Source organism: Corvus brachyrhynchos, unplaced genomic scaffold, assembly GCF_000691975.1.
Source record: "Corvus brachyrhynchos isolate BGI_N302 unplaced genomic scaffold, ASM69197v1 scaffold4, whole genome shotgun sequence".
In the NCBI taxonomy this organism is placed as follows: domain Eukaryota; kingdom Metazoa; phylum Chordata; class Aves; order Passeriformes; family Corvidae; genus Corvus; species Corvus brachyrhynchos.
This window is the reverse complement of record NW_008237878.1, coordinates 7,458,116-7,481,497: the sequence shown is the minus strand read 5'-3', so window position 1 is coordinate 7,481,497 and position 23,382 is coordinate 7,458,116.

Here is a 23,382-nt window from a genome sequence, read left to right as displayed (position 1 = left end):
AGCTACTTTTCCTCTGGATGGGATGGCTCCTTCAAAATACATACTTAGCAGATGGAATAAAACTTGGAGAGGAAGCAAGAGACTTCTAGAGAATTGAAAGTCAGACTAGACATTGTCTTTGCACACTCAGCCAGCAATCTGGAACTGACTTACCTGCTAGGAAAATGCAATTGCTGTCATCAGCAATCATTATACATCTCAACTGCCCCAAACCACCACATAATTGCACATTCCTTCCTCCCTTTCACATCCCAACTCATCACAAGGTGCACTCCCACCCTGCTTTCCCCATGTGAGATACCAATATTCCCTCAACAGCAGTCCCTCCCTTTCCACCAAATCTTCTCTCCAGGATTCTCAGGTGTCCATAATATACACCCTCAATGGTGACTTAAGCCTTTTCTACCCTCCTCCATTAAAAAACAAGTAGTATCCAGCCATGTGGTTTGAGAGAGACAAGGCCAATGTGCAAGACAAATAGACAGACCCTGCCAGGTGCAGAGCAGTTTGGATTGAGGTGTGAGATTCATCCAAGGCACAATTTCATTACCTTCATCTGGATTATGCAAAGAATAGATTTGGCCTGGAGGTCAAATTGATCCGTCTGGATATAAACTGATAGCAGTAATTAGAGCTGGTAAGAACTACTTCAACTGCTGGCATCTCTCTTTGCTTAGTTCTTTCCTGCTCAGCAGTCTAGTTCAATTCATCACTGTACTAAATAGTGAAGCTTCTATTCTTAGCGACAGTTTACCCTGCCCAAAACATCATGTTTCAACCCCGTGGCAAACCTGGAAAGAGTCTAGAAGTAGGCAATGAAAATGTGAGGCATTCTGACACACAAAGTCATGAAAGAAAGGCCGGCACAGTTCAAGGTGAAGACAAATCCCAGGCAACATGGAGTGCTATACAGACGAGACGATAGCACAGGGAAAGCTGGCAGTATCATGTACCCACAGGGGAAGCAAGAACAATCAAAATCTTTATTTATAACACAAGCATTTATCTACAGACAAAAATAAAATTATCTTCCTCTTCTCCAAAACCAAGAGTTAGACACATGGATAATAATTCAGAAATAAGCAATAGACGTCAGAAAAAGTTAGTGAGGGTTGTAACTTTGGGTACTTTAGACCCTATGAATAACAATTAGGTTTGTGAAGAAAATTCTACCTTTAGCCTGGCTGTACTGCTGTCATCTATGGGATTCCTTATGTCCATCTCAAAAATTTGTGCTTTGGAGAAGGGATGCTCATCTTCTGGTCACCGGCCTGTCTTGTTTCAGACTTCCTGTGCTACACTCCTGTGCTTCATTGGTTAGATGTAGAGGGAAGGTGGGTTCAGAAATTCATTAAAATGAAATCTGCAATTAGAGCATCTGAAAATTCAGGTGTGTTCTGACCTGGGGACTGATTGAAGCACACTTTCACCAAAGTACTCAGTGAAGCAAGGATGCCTACTGACTTTTATGGGGTTTGAAATACTGTTTATGCTGGTGTTGTATAACACATCATGGTCCTACTCTCTAGCAAGAGCAGAGGCCAAGGATCCTACTATTATTAGGAAGGTGCACCTATTCAGTTTCATTAATCTTGGATCGAGTTCATACCAAGGTCTTCAAAACCTCTTCAGCAATTTAGGACCAGAGTTCATGAGGAACCCACCATCTCCTTATAACTAGGCATGAAAGGCACTTTGAAGAGATACTTTGAATTTGTAGTAGGACTCAGCAGTTCTGTGATGATTACCCGGGGACTTCTTGCTCTGCTTAGCCGAAAGAAGAGCACACAGATGACATCTGTCCAGCTCATGTTGCACACACACTGCAGGAGTAAACACAGGTGCTTGAAAAGCTTGGCTCCTACTCTAACAGAGCCACATCACCTGATATGCTTCATTGGGTTTGCAATTTCTTTTTGGAGGAGGGCTGAGTGGTCCCAAGGCCTTACACTTTATCAATATTACACCTGTTAACAGCTGAAATTCAGCTTGCCTGGCACCTTTCAGAACATACAAGCCACAAAACTCTCTTTTCCACTTCCTGCCAACCACTACAGAACCTGGAAGGCCACGCTTGGGTCTATGCATCCATGGGCACGTGTTGGGGGGGGTGTGTGACCAATGCCCTCTAGAGGGAACCCATGGCCCAGCAAGACACTGGTTCTGAAGCCAGTGGAACTGGGTACCGTTGGCCACTCATCAGTCCTGTTCTCAGCTAAAAACCTTACCGAGAAAGGGGGAATTCCATGAGGAAAAAAAAGTCAAAAGTGGGTTTGGGTTTTAAAAATGAAGTGCCCTTCATTGGAAGGTATTTGGCAGGGCTGACTCCATGGTGTACAGGTTTCTCGCACAAACACTGTAGTGAGTATTGGAGGCAAAAAAGATGAATCAGAGGCTAATCCTCACTTGATGAGGCCTTTGCAAGAAAGGGCCAGTTTAAGAGCACTAACTGCTGTAAGGTCCTTTCCTACCTGCCAGCAGAGCATCTTTAAAGAAGTTGGTCCATCACTCAAGGCTGTGTCTGCATTTGAGGAAACGTGTATCAGCTGGCCAGAGATGTGGAACCACCAAGTGACATTGAAGTGAAATAATTTCCATTACCAAGGGACCCTTTCAGCCAGGCCAGATGCACTTGTAAAAAAGAGAGAGATGCTTTTGGTGCTGTTATCCTTTTGTCTCAGTCCATTGAATGTACACAACATTGTTCTCTTCAGGTACTTCTGAACAGCAACTAAAGAGAAGGAGCCTGTACCTGATCTGGCCTTTCTGACATTGTCCACACATGGAACTTTCCCTCCAAATGCAACCTTGGTCTAACCTTTCTATATATGACTTTGATCTGCAGACCCTGACATGAACCCAGCTTTCATCAGGGAGCTGTCATTTTGGAGGAAGGACCCAATGGAATGACTATATTTATATCTCAAATATTTCACAGAGCTGTTACATACAGTACAATCTATTCTTTTCCACTGCATATGTATAAATAGTCTCCTTCTCATCTAGGGGTCAGTTGAGCTGTACCTCAGTGCTGATCAGGACTCAGAAGCTCAGTGCTTGTACCCATCAACTGCTCTAAGTACACAAGTCTCTGCTGTCACACATGCTTTAAATGCTTACACCACAGATCCACCTAGGAGCCTCCAAGGCTCCTTTAAAACCTAAGAAGCAGGTGCTTGCCCCAAAATCCCACCTATAAAACCTCATATACCAAATACTGTGGAGTTGTAATCTTGAGTTGGGCCTGCTGCAAAAAAACCTCCAACAAAATTAACCAGCTAAGAGGACAATAGGCATAGGACTGAATGGCTTCTGTTCCTATTTCAGCCAGTAATTTTGTGACCAAGAGCATATTACAGGATGTGGGAAAGCAGAATTCATCCCTGGGCTTCCCAGTTCGGGGCCAGGGCTTAATTCCAGCTTTCCAGTGTCTGCACATATACTTGGCATAACACAGCCTGGGTCCTGCTGCAGCCAGCCCTCCTGGTGCTTTAGGGTTTGCTGCTGGTTGGTATCTTCCTTCACATTTTATCTGTGGCTGCCCACACAGCAGCCTTTTTACATAGTGTGTGCTTTACTAGCTCCTAAAGACCAGTTATCCCTGTAGAGCTAGAATCCATAGTCCTACAAACTGAGAGTTTAATGCACTCAAAAGACCTTTATTTTACCAGGTAAGACAAAAAGCTTCCTGTCTGGTGAGCATCTCACTCGTCCCAGCCTTTTGCTGAGATTGAGAAAAGCTGTACCAAGGAGCACATTTCTGATGCCAACTTAAAAATGGAGGAACCTCTATGGGCTCCTGCAGTGTTTATCCTCCCTCTAAACCCTACACAGTATTTATCTGCTCTCCAATGCTTTGGCAGTCTGGCTTTAAATGCCTCGAGCATTGAAGCTCCTTGAGGTTAGACAGACCAAGAAGCCAGCAATTAGGAAACTCTTTACCAAAAGCCAGCTCACATATTGCTTTTGCCTCATTTTTATCATCTGGCTACTCTTGTTCCAATTGTTTATCCCTCAAGGATTATTTTTTTAATGCTTTCTTTTTTTCTCCTCACAGTGGAACTTGTTTTGCCAATGACTACTAAACCCTAGCTTTGTATTTGGGAAACTTCAAAATAATAAAAAATTCACCCATTAATGTTTTACAGATATCAGTAAAATTTCTAATTCTTAATTTTAGTCATTCTTTAAAAAAAGCTCAAGAAATGATCTTTCCAAACCTCTGGCCAAGTCTGCTGGCCAGGTTTATTTATATATGATCCCAAACTCCTGAAGTCGTAATAGTTCCAGGAAAAGAGAAAAAAGGAAAAGAAACACTTTATGGGATCTTTCATTGGTTAAGTCCACATCTATTTCTGCTTGATATCCAAAGCCAGTTTGAGCTTCCTGATCACCATAATTCCCTGGTTATTAGACTTGTTTATGTAATTTCTAAAAATAGAGAGCAACTATATTTTTTTACATTAGAACATGAGTTTTTCTAAAAGACTGGGATGTTAAGGAGAGAAGCCACTAGGGGAAAAGGCAGGAAACAGTTAAGAACATTTCCTTCAGCCAGCTTCTAAAACACACTGTGCATTTCCTCTCCACATGAGTTGGAGAGGAGTTTTGGAAAACCGTTGTTTCTCACACACTTTCATCTCATGGCTGGTTTCAGACACAAGTATTTGCAGCTGTGTGAAGCAACTGAGAATCTGCTATTTGCAATTATTATGCTTCTCTTGATCCATAAGAATCTGAAGCTCTTAGACATGGCTCCTTTTGTCCTGTCAGTCCCACTCCTGTCCCCAGCCTGCTGGCTTAGTGTGCAGCATCCCGTCTCCCCCAGAGGACATCTCCCCCAAGCTGGCACACACCCCATCCCTACCATTCTTGCAGAAGGGTCCTGAACATTTTGTAGTCAAGAGAAGTCATCGCTCTCTTCAGCTCTCTCAGTCACCTACATGGACTCCATTGGTATCTCACAGTCTACACCACTGAGATCTATTGGTACTAAAATAGCTTTCTTTTTCCACTCCTCTATTTGCTGGACACAACAGACTACCTGTCATTATGTTTGCTTTAAGTCTAAGCAAAACCAAGTATTTCCCACACACTCCCGTACCAAAGTACTCTCTATTTAGGAATGGTCATGGCAGTTTCCCTCCTGAGGATTTTTAAGAACTTTGAAAACATAATTCAATTTCCTCATTCCTGAAGCTGGCAAATATTGGAATATAGTCTTTTCAAGATGTGCAAGCGCAGGCTCATCAACTGGTTCAAGGTTATATGTCTCCATGGTGCAGGTGAGAAAAAACCCAAGTCTGAGCACAGAGTCTCACTTCTGCTGCCTATGAGCCACAAGGCACTGAGGAACGGCCCCATTTTTCTCCCTGTCTCTCTCCCAGGAGGGCTCAGTGAAAAATATCATCTTCTCTTTCCTGGCCTTATATTTCTCACATCTGTAAACACCACAAATGATACCTTTGGAAATCCAAGTTAATCCTATTCCAGAAACATGTCCTTTTCCTGATGACTCTTCACTTGGGGCTGTCAGTGATGTCCCTGCTGTGTATCATGTGCAGGTGGGAGGCTTGGCCATGTCACACATGCAGAACACGCCCTTGCCTGAGAAGGGAAGGCACTAAACAGTGTTTACTAGAGTACCTGAATTTGGCCCTGAGTGCCAAACACCTGAGACGTGAATTTGAATGGACTAACCCCAAAGAAAGTTCAGTATTAAACTCAGCTATGCTTCCCATAATTCACATGATCTCAAGTCCTCCAGCAGGTCAGACCAGGAGTCCATACAATGCTAACAGGTGGTTCTAAGGTGAATTACCTTGCTCTTTACATACACATCTCCCAGTAAGAAACGACACCATATTACACAACACTAGAACATAATTAACATCCCAGCAGTGGGTTCTGAAAGTGGAACTTACAGATGGAGAGGGTAAAATTCTGTCACAAACACCAGGCAAAATTCCCATGCTTCGGTTGTCCTGCAAATCACTTTGCTGCCAGCCTTCATTCCCATCCGCCCACTCGGGAGTCCCTAAAGGCTGCGTGACAGGGGTACAGAACTGCACTCAGAGGAACAGCCTTTTACCACCATGCAGTATCTTCTCATCTGGGTAATTTAACCTATCTTCCACCTAAAGCAATTCCAGGACTCTACACAAGTGTACATGTGCAAGATAATAAAGTTGTTACGAAATCTGCAGGCACAGCATTTACCAGGTGGGACATGAACAATCACCAGACAACACCAAAGACCTTTATTTGTTTTCTAGAGAAGCACCTTCCGAGTGCCAGCAGCAGGACAGGTAGTTATCCAAGTTTGCCAGGTCAGTTTTTAGCATGAGCTGCTCCCATTTTTCTCCTTCTCCCTGTTCAGTGAGTCTGCCCCTCCTGGCACACAGCAGCCTTGAGAGGAAAGTTACTATGCCCAGAAAGGGCTTGGCACTGCACTAATGTACACTGACAGTGTGTTTTCTTCCCTGGCACCCAGCCACACACAAATCCTCTTTCCGAGTCACTCCCAGTGAGCAAACCAACACCAGCATTCTGCTCTGCTGAAATGGTAAGGCTGAGAGAGCAAACATAATAGGAGCTGCCCCTCAGAGGGGGCTGGGGATGAGCTGGTATCTAAAAGCATCAGAGGCGAGGGGATGGAATTCCTGTAAGTGCAGTGCAACTCTGATAAGGGGGGAAGGAAAGAGTAGTGAAGGATTCTGGAAAACTACCACTTGGCAGAGCAGATGATGCACACTCCCATCAGTGACCTATAGCAAAGTCAAGCCTCCCAGGCTGGGCTCTCACTTTCTGCTTTCCTTCTTATTTTAATTTCCATAACATCTCTTGCTGTTATCAGGGCCAGTTTTGTCCTGCTCTGTACAAATATGGCAGATGCCATCTTGGCAAGTACCAGGGTTGAAACAGGGACCAGCAGAGCAATAAAAGCAGGATTCTCTGCAGCTTGAGGTGGGAAGCCAGGCCAGCAGCTGGGAGCTATAACAGACCAATATCCTCTGCAGATTGGGTACAGATGTGGACATGTAACCACAGGCCAGGGTGTTAGACAAACACATCATGTGGACAAACTGTGCCTCAGATGCTTACAGCCTAAACTGGCAACAGGCAGAGGAAGAACAGGAGAAGCAGAAGGATTGCAGTGAGGGTGAGAAATGAGTCTCTAATTTTCTTGAGAGTCAGATCAGAGCATGGAAGTTAATCTGGATATCTCCATTACTAGAGAAGAGTCAGTCACAAACCTGCACCTCTTCTAACAGATTCTTTGCGTATGTATCTGCAGGATCCCGAAATGGAGAGGAACCTCAGGGGGCATTTTCTCTTAGCTCCTCTCGGGCTGCTTTGCCAGAGTTATTGTAGTGGTTAGTTACTTTACACGGGAATGAAACAGGTGGAGGGGAATAAGCCAGAGGCTTTCTTAGCTAAAGGTAACCTGTCTTCTGCCTTGGAAAAAAAAGCAGAGCAAATGTCAGCAGGGCTCCATTCAAGCACTCCAGTGACTAAGCCCTCTTGGTAACCTTTAGACACAGCTTCTGATACTTGTCTCTGAAGGTAAAAATATGTCAGGGTATACAAGTCATAGGTCACTGTGTGAAGACATCTAACTTTGAGCCAGATACTAATAACAGGAGCATCTCGGGTGTGTTTGGGACCATTTACAGAATCACCAGCTGGCAGTTCCCTCCTAGCCTTTCCTCACAGCATAGGCATAAAAGGCAGATATAAAACCATGTAACTGATTACAGTCACTGCAGATTTGAAAGTGATCCTATGCTCCAGGCTGCTAAAAGCTGGTTTGAAGAGCAGCTGTGTTTATAGCCCTCTCTGACCAGACAGTATTTAGACACTACAGAGTTATTGCATTAGAGGCAGAGGAAGAACTGTCACAGTATTACAATCTTGCAAGGAGAAAAGGCAGATGAACTAATCAATTCCCATAATTGCACAGAGTTTGCGTTGTAGACCAAACGATACACAATCCATACACCAAGCTTGTACAGTCTCATACACAATAAACCAGGATGCCCACAGGATCAAGTATAACTTGGTGGGTTTAGGGAGATATTCCAGTCAACACAACTCTGAGAGGCAGTAATCAATGGAATAAATAAAATTATGAGCAGGCATCAAATTACTTCAAATACCAAGGAATAGCACAGGAGACTAAACCTTTATTACGTAGCAGCCACCCTGGAGAGGATGCGTAAATAAAACCAAGTGAAAAAGGAGATGGCACACAAGGCAGAAACTCTATAGAGCTCAGCATACCTCAAGATCTCATACAGAGCATCGATGATACAACCACAGTGTCTCTGGTAGCTGTTCCCCAAGCAGCCTCCTCCTGTCTCCTGTCAGTGTTTCATGACAAGAGCATCTCCCCTTGTGCACATTCGTGTTGAAAGGCATCTGTACAGCACCAGTGTGCAGCACCCACTGACACAGGCCCTCACAACCAGTTTGTTAACAGTTGCACCCACAGAATCTCTTTTAGAAGGGGAATGAAACAGAAAAAGCCAACACTCACCAAATCAGGATTAACCCAAGCTACTCAGCCTATGAAACAGTGTGAGAGGAAAGCAAACTTCTGATGTATAATATTGTTGCCTTTTCCTGGTCTTAATTTTAAGAGCCAGACATGGTTAAGGGAAAAAGGGGTTTTACCTTGGTATTTATTTAAGCATCCTTAAGGGTGCACCACTTCGCCAAGGTGGAAAGCGCTGAAATGCACACACTATAGGTCACATATACAATTTATAAACCTTGTGAATTAGCATATCTATCAAAAATTCCCCAATGAGAAGCTTAAATGAATAGCATGATATCCCCCCATCCTAAGGAATTGCCCCCTGGATGGGCCTATCTTAGTTTGCAGGATGTGTTCTAGAAAGGACCTTGCTTTCTCAGGATAGCATAGGGCTTTCTGGCCTACCACTGGGAGGCCTCCAGGCTGTTTGCTTTCCGAGCTTAACGGAATATTAGGACAAGGCTAAATTATCGGGCTTAAGGAATTACAAGTATGCATGCTAAAAGCACTGAGGATACATAAAAGCTGTATAAAAGGGTATAAAAAAAGGCAAAAAATCATCATGGCATCAGTATGAGGCTTCACTGCACTTCAAGTTATAGTAAGAGCCTTCTACAAGCTACATAAGAGTCACATAAGAGTTGCTCCTAGAAGCAGTCGGTGCAGCAAGATGAAGTTGGAGTTATATCCAAATCTTATGGCTGAGGACCCTCATGAGTATGGATGTTTCCTTGGCTTCCTCTCCTTCTCCCAGAATACACAGACCAGCTTAGACCACCCTCTATGACTGCTCTGGGATAAAATCTTTACTTTTTCCAAAATACGGCTTCAGACTTCAGAGCTGTACCTACACACACGTGTAGAGCTGTCCACGAGCGCCTAAACCTGTGTGCACAGAAACACCACCAGATTCATGACAGTGCTTCTGCAAAGCCCAAACCATGGGCTGCGGCACACGTGTAGCTGAGATGAATCAGCACAGGTATGATTTTATTTTCATCACCTGAGGATCTAATGCTAAATGCCTCTTTGTGCTCATTTACAACAAGCTGAAGAGACAGGTTACAGCTCCCAGGAAAAAGCACATGCTTATTTAAAGACAGAGCAAGCTCCTCCTCATTCTAACAGCAGAACCAGGGGCTGCACTGATATCACTATCCTTGAACTTACCCTTGCCTGAATCATCTCTGAGATGGTTGAAGCTGACAGGTTGTTTAAAATCATTGCCCATGGATTATATTCAGAGGGAGCTTTAAAATATTTTCTAATTATTTTTGCTTCCACTCCACCAAACACTGTTAATCAAGAGCTATTTCCAAAACACACTGTATTGTAGCAGTGCTATACTCCACAGGAGAGGCACCAACTCAGCTGGACACCTTCCAGCTTCAGCTGTCAGATGACCAAGGTGTTCTCATTCTTAGAATAAGGTGCTCTTTACGGGCAGGGAATTTACATTTTTTCTTTATTTATGCAAAATGCAGAGGGGAATGCCTGGCTGTGGGGAAATTAAGCTGCCTGGCAGGATTTTGCATTTTGATGACCATTCACTATCAGTGATATAGGTAAGACTTCATTTATTCCTTGTTTCATTTCCCACAGTGTTATTTTTTCATGTTGCACATGAAGACCTAACCTGTGCTCTCCCTGTGTGGGTGTGACAACATGCAACACCCAACCCCTTCCCATGAATGCAGTAGGAGAAAATTGGAAGCAATTTTGCAGCTCCAAAACCTTGTGATCCAGCTCTAAGTCTTGCACTGGTTTTTGGCTAGCTCTGTGTCATACATGTCAGTTTGTTTGCAGACTTCACACTGCTCCTGATTTTCCTCTACTTTGCATTCCTACTTTTTTTGCATCCAAAGCTCAGTATGGGAAAATGTGAATACAACATAGAACAAACCTTCATGCTTCAAACACAGAGTTACCTGAAAGTACCACAGCAAGTGCAAAAATTAAAACAGATTCTAAAGAGGAAAAAGAAAAAACAACCCACAAAGGAAAAATTTCAGGTTTGTCTAAAAAGTGACCCTTTTCACTGTGGAAGGCTTCAGAGATTAAAAATAATTTTCACAATCCCCCGAATTTAGATTTGATAAAACATGAACTTATCTATGTTTCAGTGCTTTGAAGCTTCATCCTGAAAAATGTGGGGAAAGTTTTGAAAGAAGCTTCACCATACCTTCGTAGTTTACATTAGAATTGTTATCAACGTGTAGAGACTGTATATAAGTAAATAGATTAAAAGTACTCAATAAAATAACTTCAGTAAAAACGGCACAATTTACTCCAGAATGCTCTAAAAATTAATCAGTTTTTAAATAGTTTATTTTCAAAGCCTCCAAACTGTTTTACCAAAATAAAATCTTTAATTTAATCTTTCCTCAGAAGCTTTGAAAACTTACATTAAGAATTTCAAAAGCCCTTTAAAAAAAAAAAAGAAAGTAATAATGTACTAACACTTCTGCTAGCTAACTAATTTATCAGGCAGCAGCACTGAATCTCATGAAAAGAGGTCCAAGACACTAAATGTGTTCTTCAATCTGGATTTTCCCTCAGCTGGTTTCCATCCATGGCTAGGCATATTTTCCTGATCACCATGGTAGGTAAAGAGATCCCCAGTTCACCAAAAAAACCCCACCCAAACCAAAAAGACCCACAGCAAAGAAACAAAAAAACTCAAATCACATCTTGATCCTGAAGGTCCTGAACTGTTCCTATCTGGAGTGCTTGTTCAATTTTACAACTACATTTATTGATTTAAAGAGTGTTTTCACACTGGCTCTGCTCCCAGGCATGTTTAAACAAGCAGCAGCACGCGGTGCCAGGACACAACAGAAACGTGTTCTATAGACAAGTAAACAAAATACCCAATGGCTTTAGCTGCCCACGCCACGAAGGGATTTTGAGCAAGTCACTTCAAATTACGTTTCAGTCTCTGGACACAAAGCAGAGTTGGTTTAGAGTTCTTTGGCTGTGTTTTGGGTTGTGTTTTTTATTGCTTTGGTTTTTAAGCCGTTGGCTGGCCCACACTTGCCAAAGATGTGGGCTATTCATTCTGTTCCAGCTTAAAGGCTCAAACTGGACTTGATTTCAGGAAGAAGCACATGGTTCATAATTTCGCCTGGAAACACAGCGAGCCATCTCTACCACGTGGCTTGTGTGCCCTGTGTCTGCAGGCAGGACCAGCCACCAGCAGAACCAGCCCACAGAGACTGCCTTTGAGAGGCCCTCATCAAACACACCGCTGGCTGGGTGTCAGCCACAGGTGGGAACTGCAGCCCTCGGGATGTCAGTCGGTCCAGTCCCACTGCAGCTAGGTTAAGAAAACTCAGACAGGAAAATGGCATCTTTTCCTGAGAGCCAAGGTTAGTCCTCACCACAAATCTGTTGGCAGTGACATGGAGTGACACCCCAGCTCCTCCCGTGCGGAGCTGGAGCCAGCCTGCAGGAAGCGGCCGCCTCCGCAGCGGGCCTGGGCAGCTGCTCCCAGTGCCATGGCTATCCATCCCCAGGACGCTGCAGCAGTAATTTTCCTGTTGTGCAGGCAGGAGGGAGGAGAGTGACCCACATGTGGCCCCAACAGAGATCACAGCCTCATCAGCAAGAGCTGAAAACACTGGCGAGCTGGCACCGCTTCAGAGCTACAGCCTCCCCCCTTACTCTTTCCTCCACAAACACCCTCCCTGAGTCATGGATCAGCACAAGGGGCTCCCCTGCATCCATCCATAAACTCCTCCTGAAAGACCAGCACATCTTGGCCTGGGACCAGCTATTTCCCCCACCACTGGCATTTCTCCTTGCTTTTGCACACATTAGAACAATCCTTTCAAAATTTCTTGTCTTAAAAAATGGATTCCAAGTCTTGAGATGATTCTGCCAGAGAACACCAGTAGCCCAGAGGGCACCAAGTACAGCAGCCAGAGTGAGTTACCTGCAAGGAACACCACTGTGGCTCTCTCAGCAGTACCCAGGAGACTGCATCTACCCACCAGCCCAGCTGGTGAACCGGCCCTGCCTCACCACAGCCATGATTCTGCGCTTCCCGAGGCTAGAGGTCTCAGCAGCTGCCGCTGAATCCTCTCTAGAATAGCCATTTCAACCTCAGCTCCATGGTGGAACATGCTGGCAAGGAAGGAGATGAAGGTATTGCATCCTGGATCTAGTCCTCCAGCACAGCTACTGGCAGCACCACAAGACACCTCCCTACTGCTTCTGTCGAATTTTTTTCCTATCAGGCCCTGCCTGCATTCCATATCAAAGAAAAAAACCCTACTCCAAACCTGGAGGAACTTCACTCCCAACCCTTTCATTCTTTTCTCTGCACTCATGTCTCCATCTCACAGGAATATTTACTGTTTTGACATTAACTTGCACCAAGAACCAGGAGGCGTCTGACAGCATTTTGTCATTGACAGACAGCACAGCCTTCTCCTCTGGTCCCTATTTAGTGAAAAACAATTCTTTATATGAGGCAAACCACCACAAGATGCAGTATTTAGAGCCTAAGTGTCACATTAGATGGGAACATTAGGATCTTCTGCTGTGTAAGATTTTGGCACCTCCTCACTTTTATGGTTCAGAACTGTTGACATGATAAAATAAAACCCCAAACTGAGGTTCAAGATGTTTATTATGGTGAGGAAGAGAATTGTATGGTGTGGGAAATTTCCAACACAAATAATTATGACCATTATTTTGAGGCATGACCACACTGTTCCATATTTGCAGTCTGGGTGTGGCTAGATTTTGCTTCATGGCAGCACATCCATCAAACCTCACTGCCCTGTGCACAGCTGTGACACTGAGGGGGCTCACGTTGACTGCACCGGATTCAGAGCCCTATGGCAAGTCACAAGCATCACTGGAACTAACACGACAGAGGAAAAAGTCATAGAGCACCATGACAGAGCATTTAAAGGGCTGGGCAATCATTAAAGGAGGACAGAATTGACTGGAAAAAAAGAAGTCACTGAAGGACAGCATTTCAGTGGCTTTTCCCTGCACCCCCTCAAGTCCCAAAACATATTGTGATTATTTTAGAAGGTATAGTACTACTAATAGTCGTGCTGTGGCCAAAACCAACAACATATTTGTTCCTTCCTAAGGTGTTTGCACTTCATCACTGAGCTGACACTTTTCAGATGAACTGGCTTTTTATTGTGTATTATTCTAAAGCAGAGTGTTTTGCTAACTAATAGTTGCTGCACATAGAGGTTTATTACTGTAGGGTTGCTCACAAGTACCTGATTTTAAAATAAAAAGGAAGTGGATTATATTTTTGATGAGAGTTAAAAAATATTATTAGAGCTTGGAAGTTCAAAATAAGTCACGTTAAGCGTGGTTTGCATAGCAGCTTCAGGTACTTACTTTAGGGCCCACAGTTATTTCAGTGTGGCACTTTTATTCCAGCCAAAAAATAGGAGAACAAGGTATATGAAGCCTAACTAATCTTTGACATGTCTCTAAAGGTAAGCAATGCACTGACATGAAATGCCAAATTTGAGGTCTTCTCTAAATAGTTTCATTTAAGCCACTCTCCCAAGTCTACCAGCTCTTGCCCCACCTGCCTAAAAGTACAAATCTTACTTGTGTTTACTGGTGCCTCTCACAGTAGCAGAGTTGCACTGTATTCAAGTTTTGAATCTTGCAAAAACTTTTACTGATGTGTTTCACTTCCACCTGACAGTGACCACAGCTGGGCAAATAGCCAAGTCTTTGGTCCAGCACAAACCTGAGCAATCAAGGAAATGCCATTTCCATTGACTCAAAACATATTATTAAAAGGCATCAGATGTTTAATGGCTTTTTAAAGTGAGAACTACCTCCAGCTCCTCCAAGAGTTCTCTCTTTGGGTTATTTAACTATATTGAAAGCTTGTTGGATTTTTTTTTTTTTTAGTGGGGATTGTGGTGGAAATGGGAATAAGTAGAGAAAAGGAGAGGCTGTTTGTTCTTCATTCTAAATTTAGATCAATGCATCACTGAATTTCAAAAATGTCAAGATGTTTCAGCATTTCTGTAACATTTTATTCTGAAGACACTGAAGCAGAACATTCACACTTTTTAAAGTAATGGCTCCGTTCAGCAGAAACAACTTGTAAACAACAACCTGAAAACTTCAGACACAAGTAATGGAAGAGTTGAACAGAGACTTTCCTGTTCCCCAGAACAGGACCAAAACTCCCACAAACAAACCAACCAATAAAATCCCACCAAACAAAACCCAACCTCATCATTTAAGTATATGATTACACATATGTGTACAAAATTGCACATAAGTGCTACAAATTGGAAGTCTAAGGACTTCTAGAATAAAGCTAAGTGTGATCCAATTAATTATGATGAAAATCCAAGCATCTCACAGTACAGGCGTTCCCAGATGATTATTGGATCCATGGCATCATTTGGGAAAAGAAATCCCATCCCAATGAAAAAACAAAGCAATATGGTCCCTTTTCAGGAGTTTCATGCAAGTAAAAACAGGAAACAAATATCTTTCACACACTGCCCATTTGAAAGCCTCTATTTGCATTATGAAAACAATGACATTCTGCACTGAAAAAACACTCCCAAGTTTTTGTCATCCATCATATTTCCTCATAAAATTACAATGACCAAACCAGCAACTTTCCAACATCCCAACTCTGCAGTTCCCTATAATAGGAACACCTGGGTGAAAAGTTTAAACAGACCATACGCATCATCTGCTCCATCCAGTTATCAGAACATTTTAAATTTAATTATTGGTCCATATTGCCTCTTTCCACCTGCTCACAAGTCCTGGAAGCTCCCTGTGCAGGTAAAGTGCATAGCTGCACTAATCCTGCGTTGCACTGCTCTCTGCGGGAGAAGGAATGCTTCCAAAGCTAAAGACATGGTGGAAATGGATAAGTTATGGAGCCTGGGGGGAGTCTCCCCCTTTTACCATCACTCACCTTGAACAAACTAACCTGAGCATTTAAAGGTGTAAAGCAAACATCTACTTTACACCTATAACTGGGGCCTACCCCTCCATTGCCCCCTGAAATAAAAGGAAGTGATCCCTCCTGTGTCTGGACACCTAAGCATTACACTGACTTTGCTCCAGGTCTTTTATCTATTTCACTCCCCAGAAAGCAGATACAGAAGACATCAACCAAACCTTCTGCCTACACCTCATAGTCCAGAAAACGTGACACTCCCAGAGCAGTGACACGGGAGCCTGAGCTCTCCTTTCTACAGAAATAGCTACAGCAAAGGAAGCAGCTCTAACCTTTCTGCCACGCCATGCTGCCAGCACACCTCAGCTTTAACCTTCGAGGTTTCCCCCATCCCTGGCCATTCTGCTGAGGCTGCCAAAAAGGGTGCAATTAGTGTCATTTGTGATGGCAGGACCTGGAGGGCTGACATATGACCCTTCAGAAACTGGACTGTACCCAACATTTCTATTTCCCCAGGCCATTAAACAGCTGTCAGAGTGCTGACCTATAATTCCTCCTATTCCATCCCATGCAAATTCCGAGTTGGTGACAAAACATGTCAGGCTCTATGCACTTGCAGTCATCCAGGTGTCTAGAACAAGGAACTGTCTAATCCATGGGCCAAAAGGATTTTGCAGCCGGAGATAAACACACCTCTCCAGTTTCCAGCCAGCTATAGCTTCTAAGGCAGGCAGTGTTCTCTCCTGCTTTGTACAAGGAAGGAACTGGTTGTTCTTCAGGAAAGATGTCAGGCCCACCTGCCACCACCTACCAAAAACAGATTGGTCACCTTCAATTCTGGCAGAAATCTCTCCTATCAACAGTATGTTTAAATGGCTTTCAATCCCTTGAATATCAGCCTGGCGTGGGAAATTCTTTCAGGCTGGGTGATAGCATCATTTTAATGTTGATCTTCACAAATGTAAAGAAAAATAAATCTGCATTTACTTGGCAGTGATAAAATGCCTTTTAGATCACAGACTTCAGCAGCAGTTTTTTCCCAGAAAAACTCAAAGCATAACATCTTAAGTAAGAAATTCTCTTAATCTCCTTTTTTCTTTAATTTATTTGTTTAAACTCAGTCGTTTTTCCTCTTCTCATTTCCATATATTTTATTCTTCCCCCCCCTCTTCCTTGCATACCCACCCTTTACCATACATGCATACGATATGTTTGTATTAAGGAGGACTATAATACTTTATCTGCATGTTGGATGGTAAGACCCACTTCAGAGTGCACATTAAGACTGAATTGTAAAAATAAAAAGAAAAGAAACTCACCTCATAACCTCTCCCTTTAACCCACTTCTAATTCTGCCCTATTCCCTTTACTTCTCCTCTCTTGTCTGCTGTACACAACAGGTATTCCCCATGGGGGTGGATACTGCAATAGCTGAGAGAGATGGGAAATGAAAGCCTGTTACCTGTTTTTTATTTATGGCCTGTAAAACACGACACATGGAGTTACACAAGAGACCCTGTGAACAAGGTGAGGGCCAGTTGCTTTATACAGCATGGAAAATTTCTATTTCTTGGAACTGACAGGTCAGCTTGGAAGGAAGTCAGCCCTCAAGGTCTTTCTCTCTCTTTAGGGCTCATTTGAAACACCAGCTAACCCAGAAGGTGCTGCCCAGGAGTCAGGAAGGCCAAACAAACAGATCAGTGTAAGGCACAGCCTCAGCTGCAGTGATGTTTCCATTTCTTGCCTGGCCAGGCACCCGGAGGTGGGGTCGTGTTGTCAGACCACTATTTCCTCAGCTGCCAGGCTCAGCAGTCTGGAGATTTCTGCTAGAGAAGCACAGCTGGGTCTGGCAAGCAGCGCTTGTCCCAGGGTTAATATATGCCTGTGTGCCTCCCCTGACAGACTTGGGAAGCCAAGGAGAGAAAACCTGAGAACTGTTCCAGAATTAGATCAGATGGCCCTGAGCCATCTTCCCAGTACTAGGTGCCCAGAGAACTGGGGGAGAGTCTCAGATATGAATTTCACACTGGTGGGCAGGTCCAGCACCAGCAAGGGTGAAGAGAAAAGCTCATTTGCACTTCTGCTCCCCTTCCCTGTTTGCCTCGTGTACCATCTGAGTCTATTCTTTCTGCTTTGTTTTCCCTCCTATACCCAGCAGTGCTCTGTTTTCCCTCCCCTCCCAGCTCCCCATACGCAGTTCAGCTCCAAGCTGCCACTCAAAAGGTTGACATTTCTGAAAAATGTCCAGATACCTCAGCTATTTCTATTCTGCCTGGCATAATGTGAAAATCTGAGTCAGCTGGCTGTGCTCTGTCAGGGTTTTTGCAGCCATCGTCCTGCCTCTCAAAAACACCCACCTAATTTTGGAAACACCAGTCTTAACATTGGTGCTCCTGATGAGAAGCAGAAAAACACACTCAGCTTAATCCCAGCTGCAGAAAAGGATCCAGAGAAAGAAAGATGCCTGAATATGAAAAAAAATACTAGCTCCTGCTCACTTACAAACATTTTATGTAGTTTTTATGGGAGGAAGACAGAAGCCTCCTGCCAAACACATTGTCTGGGCATAATTATTCCTCTCTCCTCCTCCACTTGCCAAGCTAACCTCCTTCTGAATCAGGCCATAAGGAAGGAATGTAGCCAGACAGGACTTCTACACATTTTGGCTCGACATACTGCAAGTGTAAGCTGTCAGGCAGCACTGTAGCAGCAAAAACATGTTAGTGAGTAGTATGGGAATATTAATAAGCAAGAAATGAACTTTAACATCTGTCACAAAGCATCCTTCAGAACCACAAAAAAAAAAAAAAAACTAGAAAAGAAGAGAAGAAAACAAACTAATCTGCTGTTCAGGGCAGTACTCAGTCATCCTAGAGGGAACAAATTTACCCCAGGCCAAAAGCTTCACCATGACAGTGGCCATTTGAAGTGGCTAGTAAGGCTGAGACTTGCAAAATTGCTGGTGCTCCTGATGAGAAGCAGAAAAACACACTCAGCTTAATCCCAGCTGCAGAAAAGGATCCAGAGAAAGAAAGATGCCTGAATATGAAAAAAAATACTAGCTCCTGCTCACTTACAAACATTTTATGTAGTTTTTATGGGAGGAAGACAGAAGCCTCCTGCCAAACACATTGTCTGGGCATAATTATTCCTCTCTCCTCCTCCACTTGCCAAGCTAACCTCCTTCTGAATCAGGCCATAAGGAAGGAATGTAGCCAGACAGGACTTCTACACATTTTGGCTCGACATACTGCAAGTGTAAGCTGTCAGGCAGCACTGTAGCAGCAAAAAAATGTTAGTGAGTAGTATGGGAATATTAATAAGCAAGAAATGAACTTTAACATCTGTCACAAAGCATCCTTCAGAACCACAAAAAAAAAAAAAACTAGAAAAGAAGAGAAGAAAACAAACTAATCTGCTGTTCAGGGCAGTACTCAGTCATCCTAGAGGGAACAAATTTACCCCAGGCCAAAAGCTTCACCATGACAGTGGCCATTTGAAGTGGCTAGTAAGGCTGAGACTTGCAAAATTGCTTTAATTCTGCTGCCAGTGACATCAAGAGTAAACTACAGATAGGTTTCAGTGAAAAGTGACATAAATCAAAAAGAAGTACTTTCAAAAAGCTCAATTTTATATTCTAGATCCAAAAGCAATAAAAACCCATCCCAATCCCAAACCTCAGCTCATCCTATTTCCATGCCACGGGATTAGCTCTACCTTTGCTATGCCTTGTCAGCATTTCTCCAATTGCCCTTAGAACTCTGCTATTCTGATGGCTCTGTACACTCCTAAACTGTCTGTCCCAGGACTTCACTGCCTTAAAATCCTATCAAAACCTGCTTCTTCAACAGCATAAATCATTCCTTCTTTACTGTTTGCCACAAAACACAGTTTGGTCCCTTTCTTTTTGCAGGGACTTCAGTGGAAAGCTGCTTGTAATACCTGAAAACCGTAAAGGTTGGGATCACTTAGCACTAAAACAATGTGCACCAATACTATGGTCTCACATTCAGATCCCCTAGAAAACAGCAAAATACAAGCAGCAATGAATTCAAACCTAGACAGTGAACCACAACACCTTTGATGCTTATAGATAAGAAAACTGCTGTGAAGTGCAATAGCAAGAAACAACTTTCAGAGGCCTCATGATGACCACCACCAGTCCCCCAATTTCTAGGCAATTAGTCTTTTTTACTCAGTAGCAACAAATAGTCAGCTACCAGCCACGAGGTATCTTTAATAATGGTAAAAAAGCCATAGTAAATTCTTTATATCACTCACTCTTCACAGCACAGCCACGTCTCCTCATTTAGTGGTGTGTCTGATATCAAGCCAAGTCTGCAAATGAAAAACTCTCAGCCTTGAGAGGAGAAATAGAAACAAGGCCTCTTGGAGCTACACCTCATCAGGTTAATGAGGCTGCCAAGGTGCCTCTCTCCTGGGCTGGTCAGGTGTGCTCTGGTCTTTTCTCACAAATCTTGTGAGAACTCTTCATCCCCAGCTAACTATTCTCTGTGGTTTACAACTGCAGTTGAAACCACAAGAAGCCTGTGTACTGTTTCCAGCTTGGTTGTGGAACTTCTGGTGAAGAAGTGTATTTTTTATCTTGGAAACCCTGTCTTGAAATCAGAATCAGCTGTGAACCCTAATTCAGTGTTAAATTGTGCTTCATTGTCTTTTTCTAATTAGTATTATCACCTGTCTGTTATCAGCATATCAAACAGATGTTGTCCGTCATCAAAAGTGCTCCTGCCTTGTAGTTTCATTAAGGTAGGCAGGAGAGTCTGCCATGTATTAGCTAGGGAAGAATCAGGAAGAAACTCAGGCCTATAGTCTAAGCACAGTGCTGGGGATGAAGCTCTGCTATGCTATTTTGAACTTAAAGTAACATTTTCATATCATTGAGAAAATCAGTTAATGTCCCTGAACCTTCTCTTCTGGAATATCATCTCCATATTGAACATAAAAGCCATTGTCCCCAGTTATCCATCCCTGCAGGGGGGACCATGTTTGCACAGTGCTTTGTAAACCTATACTTTCAAGAATTACCTGCTGGCACCCGAGTCAGAAGCCATAAGTCATTCCACACCCTCCAACTAAGAAATTGGATTCTACTGACATCCCTGGGAATGTTCTCTCTGGCTTGAAGCTGTTCTTATTTAGGTATCGTAAGTGTGTCCTGTAGCCAGTATTGTTTTGTGGCCAACACTATTGCTGTAGCTCTATAAATCTGCAGACACTCTGCTGCAGGAGTGTAGTGCCAAAAAACTGCAGAGTTCTCTGCTCTGCTTCCAGTTTGAGAACACATACAATACAGCTAGGCAGATGTGGCATCCTGAACACCTGATAAAACCTGGCAACTGGAGAGGGACTTCTGCATGTCTCTCAACTGTAATGATTGTTTTCATCAAATGAATGAAAAATAAACAGGAGATGTTGCATATTAATACTTCTAGGACCTATACCCAGAAGAGGTATAGTTGGCAGTCACTGAGGGTGTCTGTGTCTTCTCAGTCTTCCTTTCCTCTCTTGCCAAATCAGCTACCAGGTTTACTCTCCTCTGTGGCATGGAGAGGGTAGCAGCATGCTGGGGGGCTGCTTACTGCAGGAAAAACAGCCCCTTCACGGAGCAGAACAAAGAGAACATCAACCCAAGCTGATGGGGCCAAAGGGACTTCACGGTGCTGCAAAACCCACCTTCCCATCTGTGCAACAACTGCAGGAGAGAGCTGGGAACCCCAGGGATGCTCTCTCTTGGCACCCTCCCAGGCTCTCAGCTGGCTGCTCTGCTCCTCCTTGGTGTGAATGAGAGAAACTGGCTTCAGATGCTATTCTGCCTCTTGCCAAAACCCTGCAGTCTGGCAGGAAGGGAGGTGCTTTAGCAGGGGGAACTCAAATTTATTCAGTACAATTCAGCCTGCTGCAGAGGATAGCTCTTGTAGAGCAGGTGGCAGCACTACAGTGACAGCAATACCTACAATAGCTCTGCAGCAATAATTAGCATTATGCCAAAAGCCATACCATGGCCTCTCCTAGGCCTGTCTGCTCCACTAACCACTGCTCCCACCCACAGCAGCTGCATCCCCATCCCACCACCTGCTGGAGGCCAGGTGAGCAAGTTTGTGCCAGTCTAACCCCCAGCCATTCCATCTTCCCCAGCACAGCATCTGCCAGGCAGGACAGCATTCCTCCCAGGTCAGGTACTAATGCATAGCAGCAGTCGTGTCCGTGGAGCTCCCACCTGCCTGAGAAGATGGAAGGGGAAGAGGGTGGAGAGCTGCCAGAGCTGTACTGACACCAACTCCATGTGTCATGTGCTGTGGCCATGGGATTTTGCCCTTGGGCTGGCTCTTAAGTGACTGCTCAGCAGGAGTGGGCTACTGTCTGGCCTTGCAACTCACAGCACAGGAGGGGAGCTGGAGAGAGCGGCTGTTCCACTGCTGAGATGGGGACGGTGGGCTGTTATTATTTATGTTGTGGTGCTGCCTAATATGTTCTGGGTGCATTCCAAAGGCAGAGAGAAACATGGGCCCTGCCCTGGAGAGCCATGCATAATTGAAAGAGCAGTCAGTGCATTATCCAAGCTGCGGGTTCTCTGAACAAGACATCCCTCCCATTCAGAGGATTGTTTGAGGCTGAAGGGAGTGCTGGGGATCGTGCAGACCACCCCAACTACTGTCATGGACTGGGATTTATTTAATCTTCCCAGAGCAATGGCTGGAAGCTTAGAAGAGATTCCACAGTGTCCCCTGATAGTTTGTTCCAATTGCTGTAACTCTTCTTGGAATGATGAGGTTTTTTCCTAATATTTATACTAAATGTTCCCTGCTGCAGCCTCAAGCCATAACAGCATTTTCTGTCATTTTACTAATGAGAGTATTTGATGTGTGCTCTTCCTCAGAACATCCCTTAATATATCTGAGCACAGCCAGCCTGTCTCCTCCGTGGTACGAACTATCCCAGGGCTCCCAGCATTTCCTCAGAGGCCACAGCACTTTCGTGGGTCAGTGCACAGCTCCAGTCAGCTCGCCTGTCTTCATCTCAGCTGGTACAAATGAACACTAAACACAGAATCTTTCTCTGACTTTCTTAATAAGTTCCACATGGCCAGTGCTCTCCATGCCTCCAGCATTCAGGCCCTCTGAGCTCTTTGCACACCATCACTTAGGAGCCTTCACGACCATTGACACAGTGAGGGACTCTTGAGTTGTAATTGGGCTCTTTTGTTACTAATGCAGAGAGATAACTGGGGGTCCACAAGGTGCTCCAGAAAAACAATGGTGAAACTCAGACTGCATCCAGAAGTGCTGTGGGTGGACCATTATGCCACACTCCCTCCATTCTGCTGCGCTCATTTCTCTGCATAAGGATGAAGAAATGCACTGTGATGTCCTGCTCACATAAACCTGAAAAATCAAACTCTTAGACAAAGCCAAATAAACTCAGAAGCAGGTTCATGACATTATTCATGAACTGGGGAAATACGTTTTCTCTCAATTTCTCCTTGTCTCCTGTAGGTAACAGGTAAAAGCATACATGTTGTGGTCTCAGCAGTGAAAAGCAAATTAATTATTTATTGTGATTCTTCCTGGGTAAAGCCTTTCAGAACCGTTTTCTAATCTCTGGTGCACCAGTGAACCCCTGGAAAGGAGCTCTGTTTCTGGGAGAATTGTGTAGCTATGCAAGACCTTTTGTTGGTGTTGGAGCACCCAGAATCCTAATCCCCTCTGAAAATATTGATCATCATTAGCAAACAACTGGTTAAAGTGTGCAGCAGCTGCCTGGGTCTTCTGCTCTGGATACAGCTACCTGGAGTAATGAACAGCAAAGACTAGACAGATGAAACCAACCATTACTTGCTGGTAATTTATCTTGATAGACATAAATCAATGAGAAAAGAAAAAAAAAAAAAAAAAAGAAA